Here is a 21,015-nt window from a genome sequence, read left to right as displayed (position 1 = left end):
TCTGTAGAAAACCACACAGCTCCTTCACTCCTGAGTCCTGCAGGTCGTTGTTACTCAGATCCAGTTCTCTCAGATGAGAGGGGTTTGACCTCAGAGCTGAAGCCAGAGAAGAACAGCTGATCTCTGACAGTCTGCAGTGATACAACCTGGATAAAGAATAAAACTTAACTGTAAATTAAACTGAGTTCATGTGTGAAAATAAAGGACTTTGACTAAACATCACTGTCTCTGTTTTCAGACCTGAAGTCTGAGTCAAGTTGTTCTGGACATTTTCTGGAACTTCTCCTGCAGCCTCCTAATAAAGTTTCTGAGTGAGTCCATGTGAGAATAGAGCAGGTGAATGTCCAGAGGATTCACAGAGACGAGGGACGTGTTGAGGACACAAACACATGAGACGGACGTGAAACTGGAAGAACACAAATATCTCAGGATGAAGAAGAGGAGCCGTACACGTGGAAGACGAAGACGTCAACTTGGAAACACGAGGAGGTTCCAAAGCTTTTGGTGATGAGGGCCGACGCCGGTGTGGATGAGCTGTAAACAACAACACTGATCTTTCCACAGCAGGATTTATACGTCATGTCCGGCCTCCTGCTGCTCCACCCGTTCTTCATATGTGAAAGTCAAACTCAAGAAAATGTCCAGACACTATTTTACAGAGTTCATGACTGAAAACAGCTTGAAAGTCCTCGTGTCCTCGGGGTTCAGTTGTTTGTAATATGTAACTTCACCACTAGATGTCTCTAAATATCTTGCTGGACATGTTCAGGAGTCGTACACGTGAACAAGTGGACTACGTTCACATGTACGACACCTGGAGACGTCACTAACTCCTTCACAGTGAACCTGTAACTTAACATAACTTAACGTAACCATGGTTATCATGGAGATATGTGTTTTGGCTCCGCCCCTCGTCTGAATGTTCCCACATGTTCCTGTTGCTGTGAACGAGTCGGACCCGGACAATCTCCTGCTGCTGCTTCAGCTCCAGAAAATGTCCGACCCACTTGTCAGAACATGTTCCACAGTTGATGTGTGAAAGGGCGAGCAGTTCTATGATCATGTTTTCTTGAAGTGGCGATGATCTGAGCAGCAGTTGGACCAGTTGAAAGTGGTGCAGGGAGCCTGAGGAACACGTGTGTACAGGGCGGGACAGAGATCTAGTGGTGAAAAGATAAAGGCATGGACGACCCCGTGTAAGTCCTGAAACCAGAGGAAGGGTTTCATGTTGGAAATGAACCCAAAGTGGAAGAAACAGGGCTGAAGAACTTGGTCCTAAAAATAAAAGGAATCAAATATAATCAACTTGGACTCTGGACCCTGAGCCCAGTCCCAGAACACCAACGCAGCACGCTGTCATGTGGTCAGTCCACAGGACCACCGGGACAAGTCCTGGTTAGCTTCCACAGAAACATTACATGTACACATTGTCCAGCATTGGATTGTTTCTCTGTCAGTAAAACTTCAGTCACATTGAGCCTGACTCGGTCCTCAGCTCATTCTACAAACATCTCTCAGCTCAGTATCAGTGTTCACTGTTAGGAACACATGTTCTGCACTTTGACCTTCAAGCTCCAGTGTGGAAGATTCAGGTGAAAGGATCCATTGTTAGAAACTGAAGAGAAAAGAATCCTGGAGATGTTTTCACTAGTTTCATCTGAATTGTACCAATTGTTGTTTTCTTTACTTTAGAATGAGACATTTATATTTAAATACTTTATATATAAATACTTTATATTTACATGCTTTATATTTAAATACTTTATATTTACATCAGCAGCGGGTCCTCTCTGGAGGCAGCCATGTTTTTTACAGTAGCCCAGACTGGACAAACTAAACCTTTTGAGTTTCTATGACAACTGAAGCTACCACCGGTTCTGTTTCATGTTTGGAGGGGGTGTTCATCTGCATCACGACACTTCACCACTAGATGTCACCACACTGAACCTTTAACATAAAAACATGATGTCTGACCCCAGAGTCTCCAGTCGACAGGTTGGACTCTGAAGAAAACCACACAGCTCCTTCACTCCTGAGTCCTGCAGGTCGTTGTATCTCAGATCCAGTTCTCTCAGATGAGAGGGGTTTGACCTCAGAGCTGAAGCCAGAGAAGAACAGCTGATCTCTGACAGTCTGCAGTGATTAAACCTGGATAAAGAATAAAACTTAACTGTAAATTAAACTGAGTTCATGTGTGAAAATAACAGACACATATTCATGTCAGCACAGACTCATAACATGGAAGATAAATATGAAATCAGACATGTTGGACTAAAAACGAGTCCTGATTCAGTACAAATAGATTATTTGGACCCGGTCTCTGTCCTGCAGATCAGTTTAGGAAATCCAGAACTAAACTCAGTGTTTTAACAAGTAGCTGAATATTTAAAATGTCACAGATTAATTAATGAATGGATTCAAGTTATGTATGAAGAGGAATTATGTTAAATTAGAATTAAATGAGATAAATTGGGTATAAATGCTGTTTTATAGATATGAGATCTACAAAAGTCAGTCAGTGAACTGACCCCAGAGTCTCCAGTTGACAGGTTGGACTCTGTAGAAAACCACACAGCTCCTTCACTCCTGAGTCCTGCAGGTCGTTTCCTATCAGATCCAGTTCTCTCAGATGAGAGGGGTTTGACCTCAGAGCTGAAGCCAGAGAAGAACAGCTGATCTCTGACATTCTGCAGTCCCACAACCTGGATAAAGAAATATTAATATTTGAAATATCAGATCAGACATGTTGGACCATTGTTTCATTCATCTCCTTCTTCTCTGTGTTTGGTCACTGAGCAGGTTTGTGTAATAAACACTGTTTAAAGTAGGGATGGCTCCTGACAGTCACTTCCTGTTTGTTTCTTACTTATCAACTGTCCAACGTGTTTCAATAAGAATGTGTCTTATTCTGAAAACCTGAGGAGGACGCAGTGCCTCGCCTCAGTCCACATGCTATTTACTGACACTCTTAGTGATCAGGAGCAGGTGAGTGCAGGTGAATGGAGTTGATGAGGTGGACGTGACTGGACAGGCTGGGAGGGACAGGATGACTGAGGGACAGTGGAGCAGAGCAGAACTGAGACAATTTTAAATAAATAATGACCGAATAAGAAAGAAAGTCTGAAAAGTGAACAAGGACTTAAGGACCTCAGAGTCTCCAGTCGACAGTTTGGACTCTCCAGTCCAGAACACAGCAGCTTCAATTCTGAATCCTGCAGCCTGCTTCCACTCAGATCCAGTTCTCTCAGATGTGAGGGGTCTGACTTCAGAGCTGAGGCCACGACTTCACACTGAGTCTCCCAGAGTCCACAACCACCAAGTCTGTATTTAAAGAAAATATCAAATCTATTAGAATTAAATCAGAAACACAACATCTATACAAAAATGTGATCATGTGACCCTCACCTGGTAAATCCCCTTGTTAAAACACCTCAAGAGAATCCTTTCAAATTTGGTCCAAGCGTTCCTTCAGACTGACAGAGGAACTCATTAGATTCTAGGGGTCAAAGGTCAAAGGTCACATAGTCACAGAACATGTTCATGGCCTCTTGAACATGATATCTCAAGTCTGTCTTTAGGGATTTCTTCACATTTTGACTGAAAGAGAAGCTGATTAGATTTCAGTGGTCAAAGGTCAAAGGTTACAGGACTCTATATTATTGTGAAGTCCATGTCAGGAACCTGAGGGACGGACACTGCACTGGTTGGTGGTGGCGCATAAACGCAGGGTGGGAATTCTAGTTTGACAAGAAAGAAGAATAAACTATATTTCCTGCTTCTCTTCAGTTTAAAGGGAACCGTCAGTATTCTCATCCAAAACACTGATTCAGTGATCGTCTCCTCACACTGTGCTAGCTGTTTGCTCATATATATACAGTATATACACAATCTCCTTGCACCCCACATGGTCGTATGTCTGAACCCTCAAACTCCAGCACAGTGATCACATTGGATTTCACATCTGATCTAGTTGTTCTCATGAGAACAATGAGAATGTATATGTACATAATAATAACTTTATTACACACACACACACACACACACACACACACACACGCACACACACGCACACACACGCACTCAGGCACACACACACACACATGGCTCAACCTAACTCCGATCTACATGTCTGTGGGGTTTGTGAGGAAGCTGGAGAACCTAGAGAAAACCCTGCAGACACCAGGAGAAACCTCCTCCTCGCAGAAAGGCTGGCACTAACAGTGCTGACCACTGCAACACCATGCTGCCCTCAAACAATGAGAACCATTTCAACACTGAGTGTGTTTGAAGAACGACTCCATCTCCACTGATTGAACATGTTATTGATCATGTCTGGACTCACAGAGCCTTCCTGCAGTTCCTCACAGCTGGGATCAGTCTCCGTCGACCCTGGTCTGTTGGTTGAACTTCTTCAGGTCCACAACCTATCCAGAACCTCCTCTGACATCTGCAGCATGTAGTGGGCTGGGAGCTGAGCAGTGATCTCAGAGAGTTTTCTGATTTGTTCCCTTCTGACGTCAGGAACTGTTGCATTCAGCGATGAACTGAGTGGTCGTTCATCTCAGTCAGACAGTGGAAGATGTTGATGCTTCTTGTCAGGAGAAAATGTCATCACTCTCCATCTCCTTCAGGTTGTTGATGACCTCTGGATGATCTCTGGATTGTTCTCTCCTCACCCAGCAGGCCTCCCTAAGACTCTCTGGTTGGACTCAGACTGAGGTCAGAAGGAAGCGAACAAACAGGTCCAGATGACCATTTGTACTGGTGTGAGGGATTTCTTCATGGTTCTCTTCAGGAGGTCATCCAGGGAGGAGGTTCTCTGTGTTCTTACATGTTCCCAATAAGTTGTTGAGTTCTTCTGTGTTCCTCGTGGGTGTAACAGTGGAACATGTAGACTGCAGCCAGAAACTCCTGAACGCTCAGATGAACAAAGCAGTAGACTGATTTCCTGGAAGATTACACACTCTTCTGAAGATCTCAGTACAAACTCCTGAGTACACACTGAGGCCTCTGTGACATTAAGACCACATCGCCCAGGTCTTCTTGGTAGAACATGATGTTTCTTCCTCCAGATGTTTAAGTGCCAGCCTCCCAGCTTCAGAAGAACTCCTCCCTGTCAGCCTCCGTCAGCTGCTGTGAGTTGTCTCATGTCCTCACTGTACGTGTTGTTCTTCCTTTGTCTGAACCAGCAGGAAGTGTGAGTACAGGTCAGTCAGGTCTTGGGCAGCCTCTCTGGTCTGTGGTCAACATGTGCTCCAGAACTGCAGCACTGATCCAGCAGAAGACTGACGACACATGATGTGGAGGCTCCTGACGTCTTGATGTGAGAGATGATTCTGCTGCACAGCTCTTCATCACTGAATTTCCTCCTGAAGTACTCCTCCTTCTGGGCGTCAGTGAAGCCTCGTACTTCAGTGACCCTGTCAACACATGCAGGAGGGACTCCATTGCCGCCGCAGGTCTGGGAGGTTATCCAGACGGTGAGCCGAGGGAAGCAGATTCCCCCGGATGAGGTTTGTCAGCAGCACGCGACTGATGACTTGTGTGACATCAGACACAAGCTCCTGTGGTTGAAGTCCAGAGAAGGTCTGCTTTCATCCAGGCCAAAGATGAACAAAGGTTTACAGACAGCGAGCGTCTCTGCCGTGAGCTTCTGTAACGCTGGATGGAAAACACGGAGCAGCGTGAGAAGACCGTGCTGCTGGTCTTTCACACCAGGTTCAGCTCCTGAACTAAAGCACAGTCAGCAGACCCACATCTTGGTTTTCTAAACCCTCTGCCCAGTCCAGAGTGAACTTCTGCACCGAGAAGGTTTTTCCAACGCCAGCGACGCCGTTGGTCAGAGATGACTTGATGCTCTGCTGGTCAGTTGAGGCTTTAAAGATCTCGTGGCACTTGATGGAGTGTCGTGGGAGGCTCTTCATCTTGAAGCCGCCTCAAGCTGCCTCCACCATGTTGAGTATTAACCTCTTCTACTCTGTCCCTCTGTGATGTAGAGCTCAGTGTGAACTTGTTGAGGAGGGTTCTACTTCCTGTTTCATCAGTTCCTTCAGTCACATGTTCACATCTCCTCTCAGACTGGAGTTTATGTTCATCTGAAACCTCCTGCAGACCACGATCTGCTGAAAGACAAGAAACAATGTCAGAGACAGAGAATCTGAGAATCTGCTGATTGTTTTCATCAGATACAGAAAACTACAGAAAATAAAGCTTTTTAAATTTGTGCTTTTATAACGATGTTAAATGTTGATGCTGTATGAAGGAACAAAATAAAACCACATGTGCTGTTGTCAGAAGTGAAGACATCAGCAGACACATACAGTGCTGTTTCACCTGCTGTCTGAGCCTCCAGCTCCTGTTCTGGATCTTTATACACTGGGACAGGAGGAGTCTCCTGAAGAACCAGACTGGTCCCAGCATGAGGTGATGCACTGTCTGGCAGAACCAGTGTCCACAGCTGGTGGAGACTGGATCCCAGGATGTCCTGGACACGAAGCACAGCAGGCCCACTGCTCCTCCTCAGAAACATGACTCCTCTTCCTCTCTCTCTGTGAAGATATTTCCTGATAACTCACATGTCACAGTCACAGGTTGTCATCATTACTTCTTGTCAAGGGAGGTTTTGTTTTCACCCAGTATGTTTGTGTGTTGGTTGGTCTGGCAGGATTTATAAAAACGACAGATTACCAGTAAACTTGGTGGAAGGTTGTGGTCTGTGAACCAGATCGGGGGTTCCTCTTTCACAGACATGTTCAGAGGGACTGATGTTTACCAGTGTGTGGAATTTGGTGCAGATCCAAATCAAATGAGTCTCTAGTGAATCTCAAAGTGGTTTCCATAAGGAGCGTAAGCGTTCTTGGTGGAGGTCTGAGCTCTTTGAGTGATTCTGAGAGATTAGTCACCAACTTCAATGAAGCTGTGTCCTAATGCAGGGGCCACACTAGAGGAAACTAAATCCTCTTCAGAGCAGGTCACAGTAGAAACAGTCTCTTACTCTGTGTGTGAGGGTCCAGGTTCATTACTGAAGTGTGGAGGATGTCTCATGGACCAGTCACTCTTCAGAGACACACAGCTGGACCCTGGAGACTCTGCTCTCTCCTCCTCATCGTCTTCATGACCACTCATCTTCAGTCTGAGAGGAAAAACACTGTGAGGTCACAGGAATCAGGACAAACCAGTCTGTTCAAGAAACACACCCAAAAATACCAAGCAAGGACACACAGACACACACACACACACACACCATACACACACACACACACACAGTCACGTGTGTGTGTGTGTGTGTGTGTACCTGGCCTCTGCAGGTCGATGTTCCTCACACTCAGCCAGTGAATCCAGAGCTTTACTGGGATCCACAGAAGACTCTCCACTGGTTGGTGACCACTGCTGTAACGTATGATTGTGAAAACACGTTCTGTTATTAAACACTTGATGAACAGATGTGATGAAGATAAAAAGTGAAACTGTGAGTTAACTCTAGAATTAGTCCTTTGAAGGCTCTTGTTCCAGACCTGTCGTTCAAGCATCTGTCTCTGGGGATCCGAACACATGAAACTCCGTCTGTCACCAGGTGTGAACTGACCAACTTAGAGTGGTGTGATCAGCAGACGGATGTTGGCAGGTGTGTGAGAGTGTGACAGTAAAACTTTCAGAAAGTTGTGTCTACACTCACCTGCTCACTTTTCTTCCTTCTGCTCATCCAGGTGAAAATGGAGTCTGACACGCCCTGTTCTCATGCTCCTCCCTCTCTTTTACAGTAGATAAGAGAGCTGCTCACAGACCATTTAAAGCTCCAGTGTGTGGGTGATTCAGGTGAATTGATCTATTGTTAGAAATAAATATAAAATAATCATGATGTTTTCACTTGTCTAAATTGTATGAAGAGCTGCTTTTACTCTAGAATGGGAAGACTGCTTCAGGCTATAACGTGAAACTCAGCACGTTGACCTGTGGGAGGAGCTTCCTGAAACAGCTGGCCACAGGAGGAAACAGTGCATTTGACGGGACTATTTGTGCTGGCGGATGGAGCTCTATGGCACAAACACATGAGATGTGTCAGGCTGTGGATGGACACACAATATTTTTATATCATCGAGAAGAAAGTAGAAAAATATCACCAGACTTGTTCTTTAAACGCCTTCTCCTGATAATCAGACTCAGAGAGTTCCATAAGATATTTAACATTTGGTCATCACATTATCAAGATTTCACCCGAATGTCCACAGTTGAACATCAATTCAAACTTTTCTTTTATCTTATTTCTAAGTAATTTGTGAATATTCTGATTCCACAATAACGCCAAAGTCACAACCATTTCAGCATTTCAAGACTCCATGAGCTCACACACACACACACACACGTTAGGAGTTAATGCTTTCCCCAGCACTGGAATAATGTCCAAACGTCCGTTAGGTCCATCAGTCTGGTCAAAGTCAGAACCAGAAAGCAAATAGGCATGCACAGGAATGGGGAATATATGGAGGGTTACTTCCTACCGCCTTGGCAGGAAAAGGTGGATATTGTGAAGTGTGTTGCTGGAGGTTCAGCGTACTTCATCCATTCAGAAGCTTCTCATCCAAAGATCAGGCTCCATTAAAACCTGGCCTGTATAAGCACAAACAGAAACTCTCTTCACAACCACTGGTTTGTTGTGATTGTTCAACACAAAAATACTCTGCAACATTACATTATAAATATAATATTAATATTTCACATGACATGGTTCCTGTAATGTACCTAAATGAGACTAATCCATGTAAAACAATAAAGATGTAAAGAGCCGTGCTCAGAGCAGTGAAACACGTGTTTGTTTGACTGCCCAGCCCCACACTGTATCTAGCAGCTCGCTGCTGAACACAAACACAATGAAGCCAAGTAGTGGTTATTAATAATGATATGAAGAATTAGAGCAGCTGCGTTAATGAGCTGACAAAGCAACAACACTCTGGACCAATGGAGTCAATACATCAATGCACCTAACAGGAAGAGCTATGACCGACTCAGAGGAAATGACTCTGAACAGGAAGGAATCTGTGAGTCAGTGTGAAACACGTCTGCTCCGTCTCATGTGTGAAACTGGTCTAATGAAAGTTCTGTTAAAACGCTGTTTGCTGTAGTGACGTGTAGCAGCTCCTCCTGAGTTCCTCCAATCAGCTGAGTGATGAGCTTCACGTGCTGCAGGTGTGCGACCACTGCTCCGGGATCTTCTTCTGCTGTCAAGGGAGGGTGGCACCTGAGGTTCAAGGTGCATTAGCGCCCCTTACTGTGCTGGAGTGTTTGGTCTGGTGGAAATACATGAAGACAAATAAAAACCCTTCAACTTAAATCCTCATTGATCCAGTTTTTAAAACTTCAAACTTTGTATTTCGCTTCCTCAATACTGAACAGATTCTTTAGGTTTAATGCCTCAGCTGCTTCTGTAGCTTCTTTCTCTTCTCTTTATATTCCTGATGCCCACACTTTCTTCCCTGAGCCACATTCACACTGATGGATGATATTAAATGATTGTTGTGTTTAATCCTGTGAGTCCTCATCTTCAATTTTGATATGACTGTTTGCTCTCTGCTGTTTTAATCATTGTTTTCATTCATCCCACTTTTGTTTTGTTTCATATCGATGATCCTTTTCCTCCCTCATGGTTTTCCAGTCAGTCATGATGTTGCTTCTAATTCCCTGCTTTAGCTTGGGCCTCACTGAAAGCTTCCTCTATGACTTTCCCGTTTTAACAGTGTTTTGTCCATTTCATTACCTCGATGCTCAGTGAGCTGGGATCCACATGAAACTGACTTCTGTTTGTGTGTGATGTCGCTCTGAATAGTGTCTGGTGTTTCATACAGTGTATCTGCTCTGCTGTGGGATGACTGTACTGATACCAATGCTGATTAATCTGGTTTTGCCTTGGTCCACTGTGATGCCATTGCTATTGCCAATATCTCAACTGTATATACTGTGATCTGCTGTTCTTCCTTTATATTTAGATTTAATTCTGGGACAACAAACCTAGCTCCTTCCATTCGTTGGCTCCTTTGATCCATCTCTATATATTGGGGGAACAGAGTATTATGTGTAGTCCTTTAACCTTCCCTCCTGCTACGGGAACTCAGAGTATCGCCAGATTTCAACACAGGAATACATGCATCTGAATACACTGGCATTTCATTTAAATTACAACCTGGTTTACAATTATTAAAGTTAATTAGTAATTATGGTGCACACACCACAAGGCAATGCATTGCAGTGCGGAGTACAAGGACGCTTGTATAAAATCCTTGTTTTCTATGAAATATCATAAAAGTTTCCTCAGAGACTTAAAGATGCTCTGCTCTTCATCGACTCTTCTTCATACTGTAAATGTCTCATTCACTTTTCTTCTGGTTGTTTCATTATGTCAAACTGGTGATTTTGTTCTTTTATCAAAAATTCAGACTAGATGTTTCCACCTGTTTGTTTGCAAGAGGAAAGAAAAGCAGAGTCATGATTCTGTGAAGTCGGTGGAAGGATGTTTATTGAGCATTAAAGCAGAGACAGAAGTAGAAACAGGACTTTTCTCTCTGAGATGTTTTTCTTCTCGTTACATCTGGTTTGTCACAGAGGAAATGATCCATGTGTTTGACTCAGACTGAATATAAAGGCTTTGACTGGGATGTGCTGCTGTTATACTACAGCGCCACCTGTGGGTCAAAAGTAGAAAAAGCCACCACCGCCTGCACCTGATGCAGAAATGAAAACGTCCTATTTAAGTGTCCAGAGTTTTTTTCTTTTTGTGTCAGCACAAACTCTGATTTTAAACTCAAAGTGATTTCAATGTGTTTAACTTTGTGTTGAACTAAATCAATTTGTGACGTGAATCCAGGAACTTTAAGATCATAAACAAACATATACACAGAATGTGGTTCTACACACATGGAGACATACTGAGGGACAAAGGGGGACAATAATAAAGACAAACTTAAATACACTGTATGTGACTCTTTATAGAGGGTTTATATATTTTGCTTGTGTTGTGTCATTTCAATAAACACATTCTTCATGTGAATAAACACAATCGGGCAAGAAGGTTGCTGGTTTGAATCGTCTAGATGGGGTCTCCTGTGTGGAGTCTGCATGTTCTCCCCTGGGTGGTTTTCTCCAGGTGCTCCGGTTTCATCTCACAAACACATGCAGATTAGGGGTTGTAGATTGAGACTACACACAAGCTGCTGCTGCTTCAGCCTCTGGATCCTCAGGACACAGCTCAGCTCTCCGTCCACACACACTGTCCTCTTCACACGAACCTCCACGAAGACAACCATCTGTTGAGAGAAGAAGACATCAGTGTTATGTAGACTCACTTCATCAGCTGTGAGTCAGTGATGCAGCACATCCAGTAGAAAGAGCAGCAGGGACTTCAGTCCTGTTCAGAGGTGGAGCAGCTTCTCTGCTTCATGTTCACGTGTTGGAATGAAGACGGGCTAAGAGCTATGTGTTTCTCTGCATGTCAAAGTGCAGAGTGGACACCTGAGAGAGGTGGATTTACTGCTGTTACAGGTGAAGACATGTTTCACTGTGTGTTGATGAACACCTGCTTCTGACAAACTGGGACCAGATGAGACAGATGGACTCAGCAGAGGTTCTGCTCTGTATAAAGAGCCTCCTGGTTACCATGGTGATGAGGAGAGGCTTCAGTCCCACTGATCTCAGAGCTGTGACAAAGATCCACCCATCAGTTCTTCACTGATGAAGCAGAGAACAAAACTGTCTCAGATCAGATGAAGATCACACCGTCTCTGTTCCTCGTAAGAGGCTGCTGGCTGTGGTCCATTTCATTTCGTTCACATGAAAACAACAACAACTGCCGCCTTCACGCCGACTCAATCAAATGATCCTAAGCAGCTTGTGGCTCGCCTGATTGGCCGACTGTTGTCTCTCTGTGTCTCTGTCCAATCCTGACGCCTGTCCTCATTCTCCTCTCACAGCTTCACTGAGGAACACTGAGGCCTGAAATCCACGAAGACACTTCAACATGTCCAGAGATCTTTCTGAGATCCAGCTCAACTGAACCTGACAGACACAGTCAGGGCTATGGTCACATGACGCTGGTTATCAACTCGTTAAGTTAACTCAAGTTTTCCATCGAGATCTGAGCGTGCACATAAAGGGGCGGGGTCTACGGTGTGCGACCAACCACAGACATGGACAGTTTGACTGACAGCAGAGCCTCATATATTTCACAACCAGGATCAAACTGTTCTATAATAAAAATCAGAGGAGAACAAACACATGATCCAGAATAAAAGAAACTCAGTCACAGCTGCTAAATGCAGGAAGAACAGCTGGGTGAAACATCTGGGATCGTGTCAATGTGTAAGTTGCGCCTGGTGGCATTTCGTAAAAATATATTACGTGACTACCGACATAATAACGTGTGTGAACGAGATAAATAACTCGAGGCCACTTGTGATCTGAATCTGTTGTTTACTAACAAGACGCAGTGACGAGAAGAAGATTCTTGATGAGAAACATTTGAATCCCAGGATGTTGCCTCGATAATGAGCTTTAGTTTGACACACACTGTCTCACTGTCTCTGAGGACACAGACTGTCTCACTGTCTTTGAGGACAAACACTGTCTCACTGACACTGAGGACACACACTGTCTCTGAGGACACACACTGACACACTGACTCTGAGGACACACACTGACACACTGACTCTGAGGACACACACTGTCTCACTGTCTCTGAGGACACACACTGTCTCTGAGGACACACACTGTCTCACTGTCTCTGAGGACACTCACTGTCTCTGAGGACACACGCTGTCTCACTGTCTCTGAGGACACACCTGTCTCACTGTCTCTGAGGACACACTGTGGTGGACACCTCTGACATCACTCCTCAATAGAAACACATGGACCTATCTTCAGGAAGCTGACTGAGTGCATCTGGTGTTTTGGTGACAGGATGAGTCTGGAGAGATTGAGATGTTCTGGGTGAGTTAGAGATCAACTGAACCAACCAGACGTTGATTTAAACTTCCCTTATCCGTCCCTTTAAGGAGAGTGTGCACCACACAACAGTGGAGAGTCACTGTGGTCAGTGGGCGGAGCTTTGATACGGGTTGATCTCCAACTTAACCTGGAGCAGGTTAGCCGTTCATCAGAAGTTACCATGGTGATTTACCTCGTTAAGAAGTGGACGAGCTTCGTAGGACTGAAAAAACTAAACCTGAAGTTAACCTGATAACCACAAATCCTGCTTGGTAGCACAGACCCTGGATCTGTGATACTGACTGTGTTTAGTAACATACTGATGAAAGCAGCGTGGACTGACTCCAACCATCTACTGACCTCAGAGTCTCCAGTCGACAGGTTGGACTCTGCTTTAGATCAAGCAGCTCCTTCACTCCTGAGTCCTGCAGGTCGTTGTCTCTCAGATCCAGTTCTCTCAGATGAGAGGGGTTTGACCTCAGAGCTGAAGCCAGAGAAGAACAGCTGATCTCTGACAGTCTGCAGTTCTTCAACCTGGATAAAGAATAAAACTTAACTGTAAATTAAGTTCATGTGTGAAAATAACAGACACATATTCATGTCAGCACAGACTCATAACATGGAAGATAAATATGAAATCAGACATGTTGGACTGAAAACGAGTCCTGATTCAGTACAAATAGATTATTTGGACCCGGTCTCTGTCCTGCAGATCAGTTTAGGAAATCCAGAACTAAACTCAGTGTTTTAACAAGTAGCTGAATATTTAAAATGTCACAAATTAATTAATGAATGGATTCAAGTTATGTATGAAGAGGAATTATGTTAAATTAGAATTAAATGAGATAAATTGTGTATAAATGCTGTATTATAGATATGAGATCTACAAAAGTCAGTCAGTGAACTGACCTCAGAGTCTCCAGTCCACAGGTTGGACTCTGTAGAAAACCACACAGCTCCTTCACTCCTGAGTCCTGCAGGTCGTTGTCTCTCAGATCCAGTTCTCTCAGATGAGAGGGGTTTGACCTCAGAGCTGAAGCCAGAGAAGAACAGCTGATCTCTGACAGACTGCAGCTCCTCAACCTGGATAAAGAATAAAACTTAACTGTAAATTAAACTGAGTTCATGTGTGAAAATAACAGACACATATTCATGTCAGCACAGACTCATAACATGGAAGATAAATATGAAATCAGACATGTTGGACTAAAAACGAGTCCTGATTCAGTACAAATAGATTATTTGGACCCGGTCTCTGTCCTGCAGATCAGTTTAGGAAATCCAGAACTAAACTCAGTGTTTTAACAAGTAGCTGAATATTTAAAATGTCACAGATTAATTAATGAATGGATTCAAGTTATGTATGAAGAGGAATTATGTTAAATTAGAATTAAATGAGATCAATTGTGTATAAATGCTGTTTTATAGATATGAGATCTACAAAAGTCAGTCAGTGAACTGACCTCAGAGTCTCCAGTCGACAGGTTGGACTCTGTAGAAAACCACACAGCTCCTTCACTCCTGAGTCCTGCAGGTTGTTGTGGCTCAGATCCAGTTCTCTCAGATGAGAGGGGTTTGACCTCAGAGCTGAAGCCAGAGAAGAACAGCTGATCTCTGACAGTCTGCAGTTCCACAACCTGGATAAAGAAATATGAATATTTGAATGTGTTCTCCTGTTGCTGTGTATCGTCATCATGTCAACACAGACTCAGACTCTCAACATGCTGCGTAACCATGCTTATCATGGAGATATGTGTTTTGGCTCCGCCCCTCGTCTGAATGTTCCCACATGTTCCTGTTGCTGTGAACGAGTCGGACCCGGACAATCTCCTGCTGCTGCTTCAGCTCCAGAAAATGTCCGACCCACTTGTCAGAACATGTTCCACAGTTGATGTGTGAAAGGGCGAGCAGTTCTATGATCATGTTTTCTTGAAGTGGCGATGATCTGAGCAGCAGTTGGACCAGTTGAAAGTGGTGCAGGGAGCCTGAGGAACACGTGTGTACAGGGCGGGACAGAGATCTAGTGGTGAAAAGATAAAGGCATGGACGACCCTTAAGTCCTGAAACCAGAGGAAGGGTTTCATGTTGGAAATGAACCCAAAGTGGAAGAAACAGGGCTGAAGAACTTGGTCCGAAAAATAAAAGACATCAAATATAATCAACTTGGACTCTGGACCCTGAGCCCAGTCCCAGAACACCAACGCAGCACGCTGTCATGTGGTCAGTCCACAGGACCACCGGGACAAGTCTGGTTAGCTTCCACAGAAACATTACATGTACACATTGTCCAGCATTGGATTGTTTCTCTGTCAGTAAAACTTCAGTCACATTGAGCCTGACTCGGTCCTCAGCTCATTCTACAAACATCTCTCAGCTCAGTATCAGTGTTCACTGTTAGGAACACATGTTCTGCACTTTGACCTTCAAGCTCCAGTGTGAGATTCAGGTGAAAGGATCCATTGTTAGAAACTGAAGAGAAAAGAATCCTAGAGATGTTTCACTAGTTTCATCTGAATTGTACCAACTGTTGTTTTCTTTCTTTTGAATGAGCCATTTATATTTAAATACTCTATATTTACATCAGGAGCGGGTCCTCTCTACAGAGGCAGCCATGTTTTTACAGTAGCCCAGACTGGACAAACTAAACCTTTAAGTTTCTATGACAACTGAAGCTACCAGTGAACTGACCTCAGAGTCTCCAGTCCACAGGTTGGACTCTGTAGAAACCACACAGCTCCTCCACTCCTGAGTCCTGCAGGTTGTTGTCACCCAGATCCAGTTCTCTCAGATGAGAGGGTTTGACCCAGAGCTGAAGCCAGAGAAGAACAGCTGATCTCTGACAGACTGCAGCTCCACAACCTGGATAAAGAAATATGAATATTAGAATGTGTCCTCCTGTTGTTGTGGATCGTCATCATGTCAACACAGACTCTCAACATGCTGCTGACCTCAGTCCAGTCTGTGACCTGAAGATAAATATCAGATCAGACATGTTGGACCATTGTTTCATTCATCAGCTTCTTCTCCGTGTGTTTGGTCACTGAGCAGGTTTGTGTAATTAAACACTGTTTAAAGTAGGGATGGCTCTGACAGTCACTTCCTGTTTGTTTCTATACTTATCAACTGTCCAACCTGTTTCAATAAGAATGTGTCTTATTCTGAAAACCTGAGGAGGACGAGTGCTCAGCCTCAGTCCACATGTTATTTACTGACACTTTCTTAGTGATCAGGAGCAGGTGAGTGCAGGTGAATGGAGTTGATGAGGTGGACGTGACTGACAGGCTGGGTGAGTGACAGATGACTGAGGGACAGTGAGCAGAGCAGAACTGAGACAATTTAAAAAAAATAATGACCGAATAAGAAAGAAAGTCTGAAAAGTGAAGAACGATTTAAGGACCTCAGAGTCTCCAGTCGACAGTTTGGACTCTCCAGTCCAGAACACAGCTCCTTCACTCCTGAGTCCTGCAGCTTGTTGTCACTCAGATCCAGTTCTCTCAGATGTGAGGGGTCTGACTTCAGAGCTGAGGCCACGACTTCACAGTGAGTCTCTGAGAGGCGACAACCACCAAGTCTGTAATTAAAGAAAATATCAAATCTGTGAGAATTAAATCAGAAAACACAACATTCATACAAAACGTGATCATGTGACCCTCACCCTGGTAAATCCCGTTTTGTTAAAAACTCCTCAAGAGAATCCTTTCAGATTTGGTCCAAGCGTTCATTCAGACTAACAGAGGAAGTCAGTAGATTCAGGTGGTCAAAGGTCAAAGGTCAAGGTCACAGAACATGTTCATGGCCTCTTGAACATGATGTCTCAAGTCTGTCTTTAGGGATTTATTCACATTTTGACTCAAAGAGAAACTGATTAGATTTCAGTGGTCAAAGGTTAAAGGTTACAGTGACCTCATATTATTGTGAAGTCAACATGTCAGGAACCTGGAGGGACGGACACTGCACTGGTTGGTGGTGGCGCACAAACGCAGGGTGGGAATTCAGTTTGACAAGAAGAAGAAGAAACTATATTTCCTGCTTCTTCAGTTTAACAGTTGAACTGCGGGCGGTCGGACTGTTAAGTGGCAAACGATGTTATTCACAAAAATGCTTCGTAGAGCTAGGTACTGATGCAACATATCTTTGGAAAGCTAAGATTCTTTTGATTCGATTGAAGCAAACCATTTCAAGATACGATCACCACAGCAGGTACAACATGTTGGACCATTGTTTCATTCATCAGCTTCTTCTCTGTGTTTGGTCACTGAGCAGGTTTGTGTAATTAAACACTGTTTAAAGTAGGGATGGCTCCTGACAGTCACTTCCTGTTTGTTTCTATACTTATCAACTGTCCAACGTGTTTCAATAAGAATGTGTCTTATTCTGAAAACCTGAGGAGGACGAGTGCTCGGCCTCAGTCCACATGTTATTTACTGACACTTTCTTAGTGATCAGGAGCAGGTGAGTGCAGGTGAATGGAGTTGATGAGGTGGACGTGACTGACAGGCTGGGTGAGGGACAGATGACTGAGGGACAGTGAGCAGAGCAGAACTGAGACAATTTAAATAAATAATGACCCAATAAGAAAGAAAGTCTGAAAAGTGAAGAAGGATTTAAGGACCTCAGAGTCTCCAGTCGACAGTTTGGACTCTCCAGTCCAGAACACAGCAGCTTCACTCCTGAATCCTGCAGCTCGTTTCCACTCAGATCCAGTTCTCTCAGATGTGAGGGGTCTGACTTCAGAGCTGAGGCCACGACTTCACAGTGAGTCTCTGAGAGTCCACAACCACCAAGTCTGTAATTAAAGAAAATATCAAATCTGTGAGAATTAAATCAGAAAACACAACATTCATACAAAACGTGATCATTTGACCTCACCCTGGTAAATCCCCTTTTTTGTTAAAAACTCCTCAAGAGAATCCTTTCAGATTTGGTCCAAGCGTTCATTCAGAGTAACAGAGGAACTCATTAGATTCAGGTGGTCAAAGGTCAAAGGTCAAGGTCACAGAACATGTTCATGGCCTCTTGAACATGATGTCTCAAGTCTGTCTTTGGGGATTTCTTCACATTTTGACTCAAAGAGAAACTGATTAGATTTCAGTGGTCAAAGGTCAAAGGTTACAGTGACCTCATATTATTGTGAAGTCAACATGTCAGAACCTGGAGGGACGGACACTGCACTGGTTGGTGGTGGCGTACAAGCAGGGTGGGAATTCAGTTTGACAAGAAGAAGAATAAACTATATTTCCTGCTTCTTCAGTTTAACAGTTGAACTGCGGGCCGACGGACTGTTAAGTGGCAAACGATGTTATTCACAAAAATGCTTCGTAGAGCTAGGTACTGATGCAACATATCTTTGGAAAGCTAAGATTCTTTTGATTCGATTGAAGCAAACCATTTCAAGATACGATCACCACAGCAGGTACAATAACAAAATGGAGGTCACTCACCTAAGAAGCCTCATCGTAATCCACAGATCGATAACATTCCAACAAAAACGGTCTTGATACATTGCCAAAGGTCCAGACGATCCAATCCAGTAACATATTTAGTCCAAAACACGTTATTACATCAAAAATACACACAGACTGCTGTTGGGTCATTTCAAACTAGCCAGCAGCTATGTGTAAACTTTGATGTATTTTCCTCGTAACTCCCGTTTGCATGTAAACACAGCCGATATCTTGATTTGAAAATGGAGGCTGCACTCTGTTCTTTAGATTGACAGCTCACTTGACCAAATAGGAGCTGGCATTTCCTGTCCAAAGCCTACGAGAGACCTTCGTTGAAGGACAGTGCCTGCCCTCTTCTGTCGTTAAAGAGTGAGCCAATTGCAACTGGATTGTTCTGATGACTGGCACTTCGTTATAGCCAATGAAATTTCGAACACGCAGATATGCCGCTTCAGGGGGTAAATTTAAAGCCACAGCGAGGAAGTCACTGCGTAAAGATGAACAGCTGTGCGTAAAAGGCAAAAAGTGTTGTTTTTGTGTATGGCCCTCTGTTTCACTGTGTGTGTGTCTTTAGGTGTTACTTCTGATCTGGAGGAGGTGTGTATGTGTGTGAGTGCCCTTTCTTTCACTGTGTATGTGTTTGACCATGGTTACTAAGGGGCCTTTGGAGTCTCCAAATGGCCTTTTTTAAAATGCCGAGACATACCCTTAGAAAAACATGTGTAAAATATTCATTTTATGTGGTATTGTTATCAAATTTGAACTTGCGCTAGGTAAGGCTTCATGCTGTGGTCCCATTGTGTTTTCCAGCTCATACAGTGGGGCAGGGCAAAAGTATTTAGTCAGCCACCAATTGTGCAAGTTCTCCCACTTAAAAAGATGAGAGATGCCTGTAATTTTCATCATAGGTACACTTCAACTATGAGAGACAGAATGGGGAAAGAATCCAGGAAATCACATTGTAGGATTTTTAATGAATTAATTGGTAAATTCCTCGGTAAAATAAGTATTTGGTCACCTACAAACAAGCAAGATGTGTGGCTCTCACAGACCTGTAACTTCTTCAAGAGGCTCCTCTGTCCTCCACTTCTTACCTGTATTAATGGCACCTGTTTGAACTTGTTATCAGTATAAAGACACCTGTCCACAACCTCAAACAGTCACAATCCAAACTCCACTATGGCCAAGACCAAAGAGCTGTCAAAGGACACCAGAAACAAAATTGTAGACCTGCACCAGGCTGGGAAGACTGAATCTGCAATAGGTAAGCAGCTTGGTGTGAAGAAATCAACTGTGGGAGCAATTATTAGAAAATGGAAGACATACAAGACCACTGATAATCTCCCTCGATCTGGGGCTCCACGCAAGATCTCACCCGTGGGGTCAAAATGATCACAAGAACGGTGAACCAAAATCCCAGAACCACACGGGGACCTAGTGAATGACCTGCAGAGAGCTGGGACCAAAGTAACAAAGGCTACCATCAGTAACACACTACGCCGCCAAGGACTCAAATCCTGCAGTGCCAGATGTGTCCCCTGCTTAAGCCAGTACATGTCCAGGCCCGTCTGAAGTTTGCTAGAGAGCATTTGGATGATCCAGAAGAGGATTGGGAGAATGTCATATGGTCAGATGAAACCAAAATAGAACTTTTGGTAAAAACTCAACTCGTCGTGTTTGGAGGAGAAAGAATGCCGAGTTGCATCCAAAGAACACCATACCTACTGTGAAGCATGGGGGTGGAAACATCATGCTTTGGGGCTGTTTTTCTGCAAGGGGACCAGGACGACTGATCCGTGTAAAGGAAAGAATGAATGGGGCCATGTATCATGAGATTTTGAGTGAAAACCTCCTTCCATCAGCAAGGGCATTGAAGATGAAACGTGGCTGGGTCTTTCAGCATGACAATGATCCCAAACACACCGCCCGGGCAACGAAGGAGTGGCTTCGTAAGAAGCATTTCAAGGTCCTGGGTGGCCTAGCCAGTCTCCAGATCTCAACCCATAGAAAATCTGTGAGGGAGTTGAAAGTCCGTGATGCCCAGCGACAGCCCCAAAACATCACTGCTCTAGAGGAGATCTGCATGGAGGAATGGGCCAAAATACCAGCAAGTGTGTGAAAAGCTTGTGAAGACTTACAGAAAACGTTTGACCTCTGTCATTGCCAACAAAGGGTATATAACAAAGTATTGAGATGAACTTTGTTATTGACCAAATACTTATTTTCCACCATAATTTGCAAATAAATTCTTAAAAATCCTACAATGTGATTTCCTGGATTTCTTTTCTCATTTTGTCTCTCATAGTTGAGGTATACCTATGATGAAAATTACAGGCCTCATCTTTTTAAGTGGGAGAACTTGCACAATTGGTGGCTGACTAAATACTTTTGCCCCACTGTAAGTCCCAGCTAGAGTCATCTGCAGGCATCTGTTTACCAAAAATATTCAGGCAGAAATAGAAACCTTCTACATCAGTGTGTTCCAACTTCTATTACTCAATGCCAGTAGCACTTACAGTAATTCTTCTTTCAATTTACTTTGGGTATGCCTTTTAGGCGAATTTCACCAGAATGAACCGCTTCTTAACTGGTTAAAGGAACA

At 43.9% G+C, this 21,015-nt stretch overlaps 1 pseudogene; it reads right to left on the bottom strand.

The window, feature by feature from the left end:
* Positions 1-1,882: 1,882 nt before the first annotated feature.
* The window catches only part of LOC124851543, a 26,290-nt pseudogene continuing 7,157 nt past the window's right edge, over positions 1,883-21,015 (bottom strand).

The sequence above is a fragment of the Hippoglossus stenolepis genome, chromosome 3 (assembly GCF_022539355.2).
Source record: "Hippoglossus stenolepis isolate QCI-W04-F060 chromosome 3, HSTE1.2, whole genome shotgun sequence".
In the NCBI taxonomy this organism is placed as follows: Eukaryota; Metazoa; Chordata; class Actinopteri; order Pleuronectiformes; family Pleuronectidae; genus Hippoglossus; species Hippoglossus stenolepis.
Note: the sequence above shows the minus strand (reverse complement) of the source record. Positions and strands in the feature narration are given on the sequence as shown.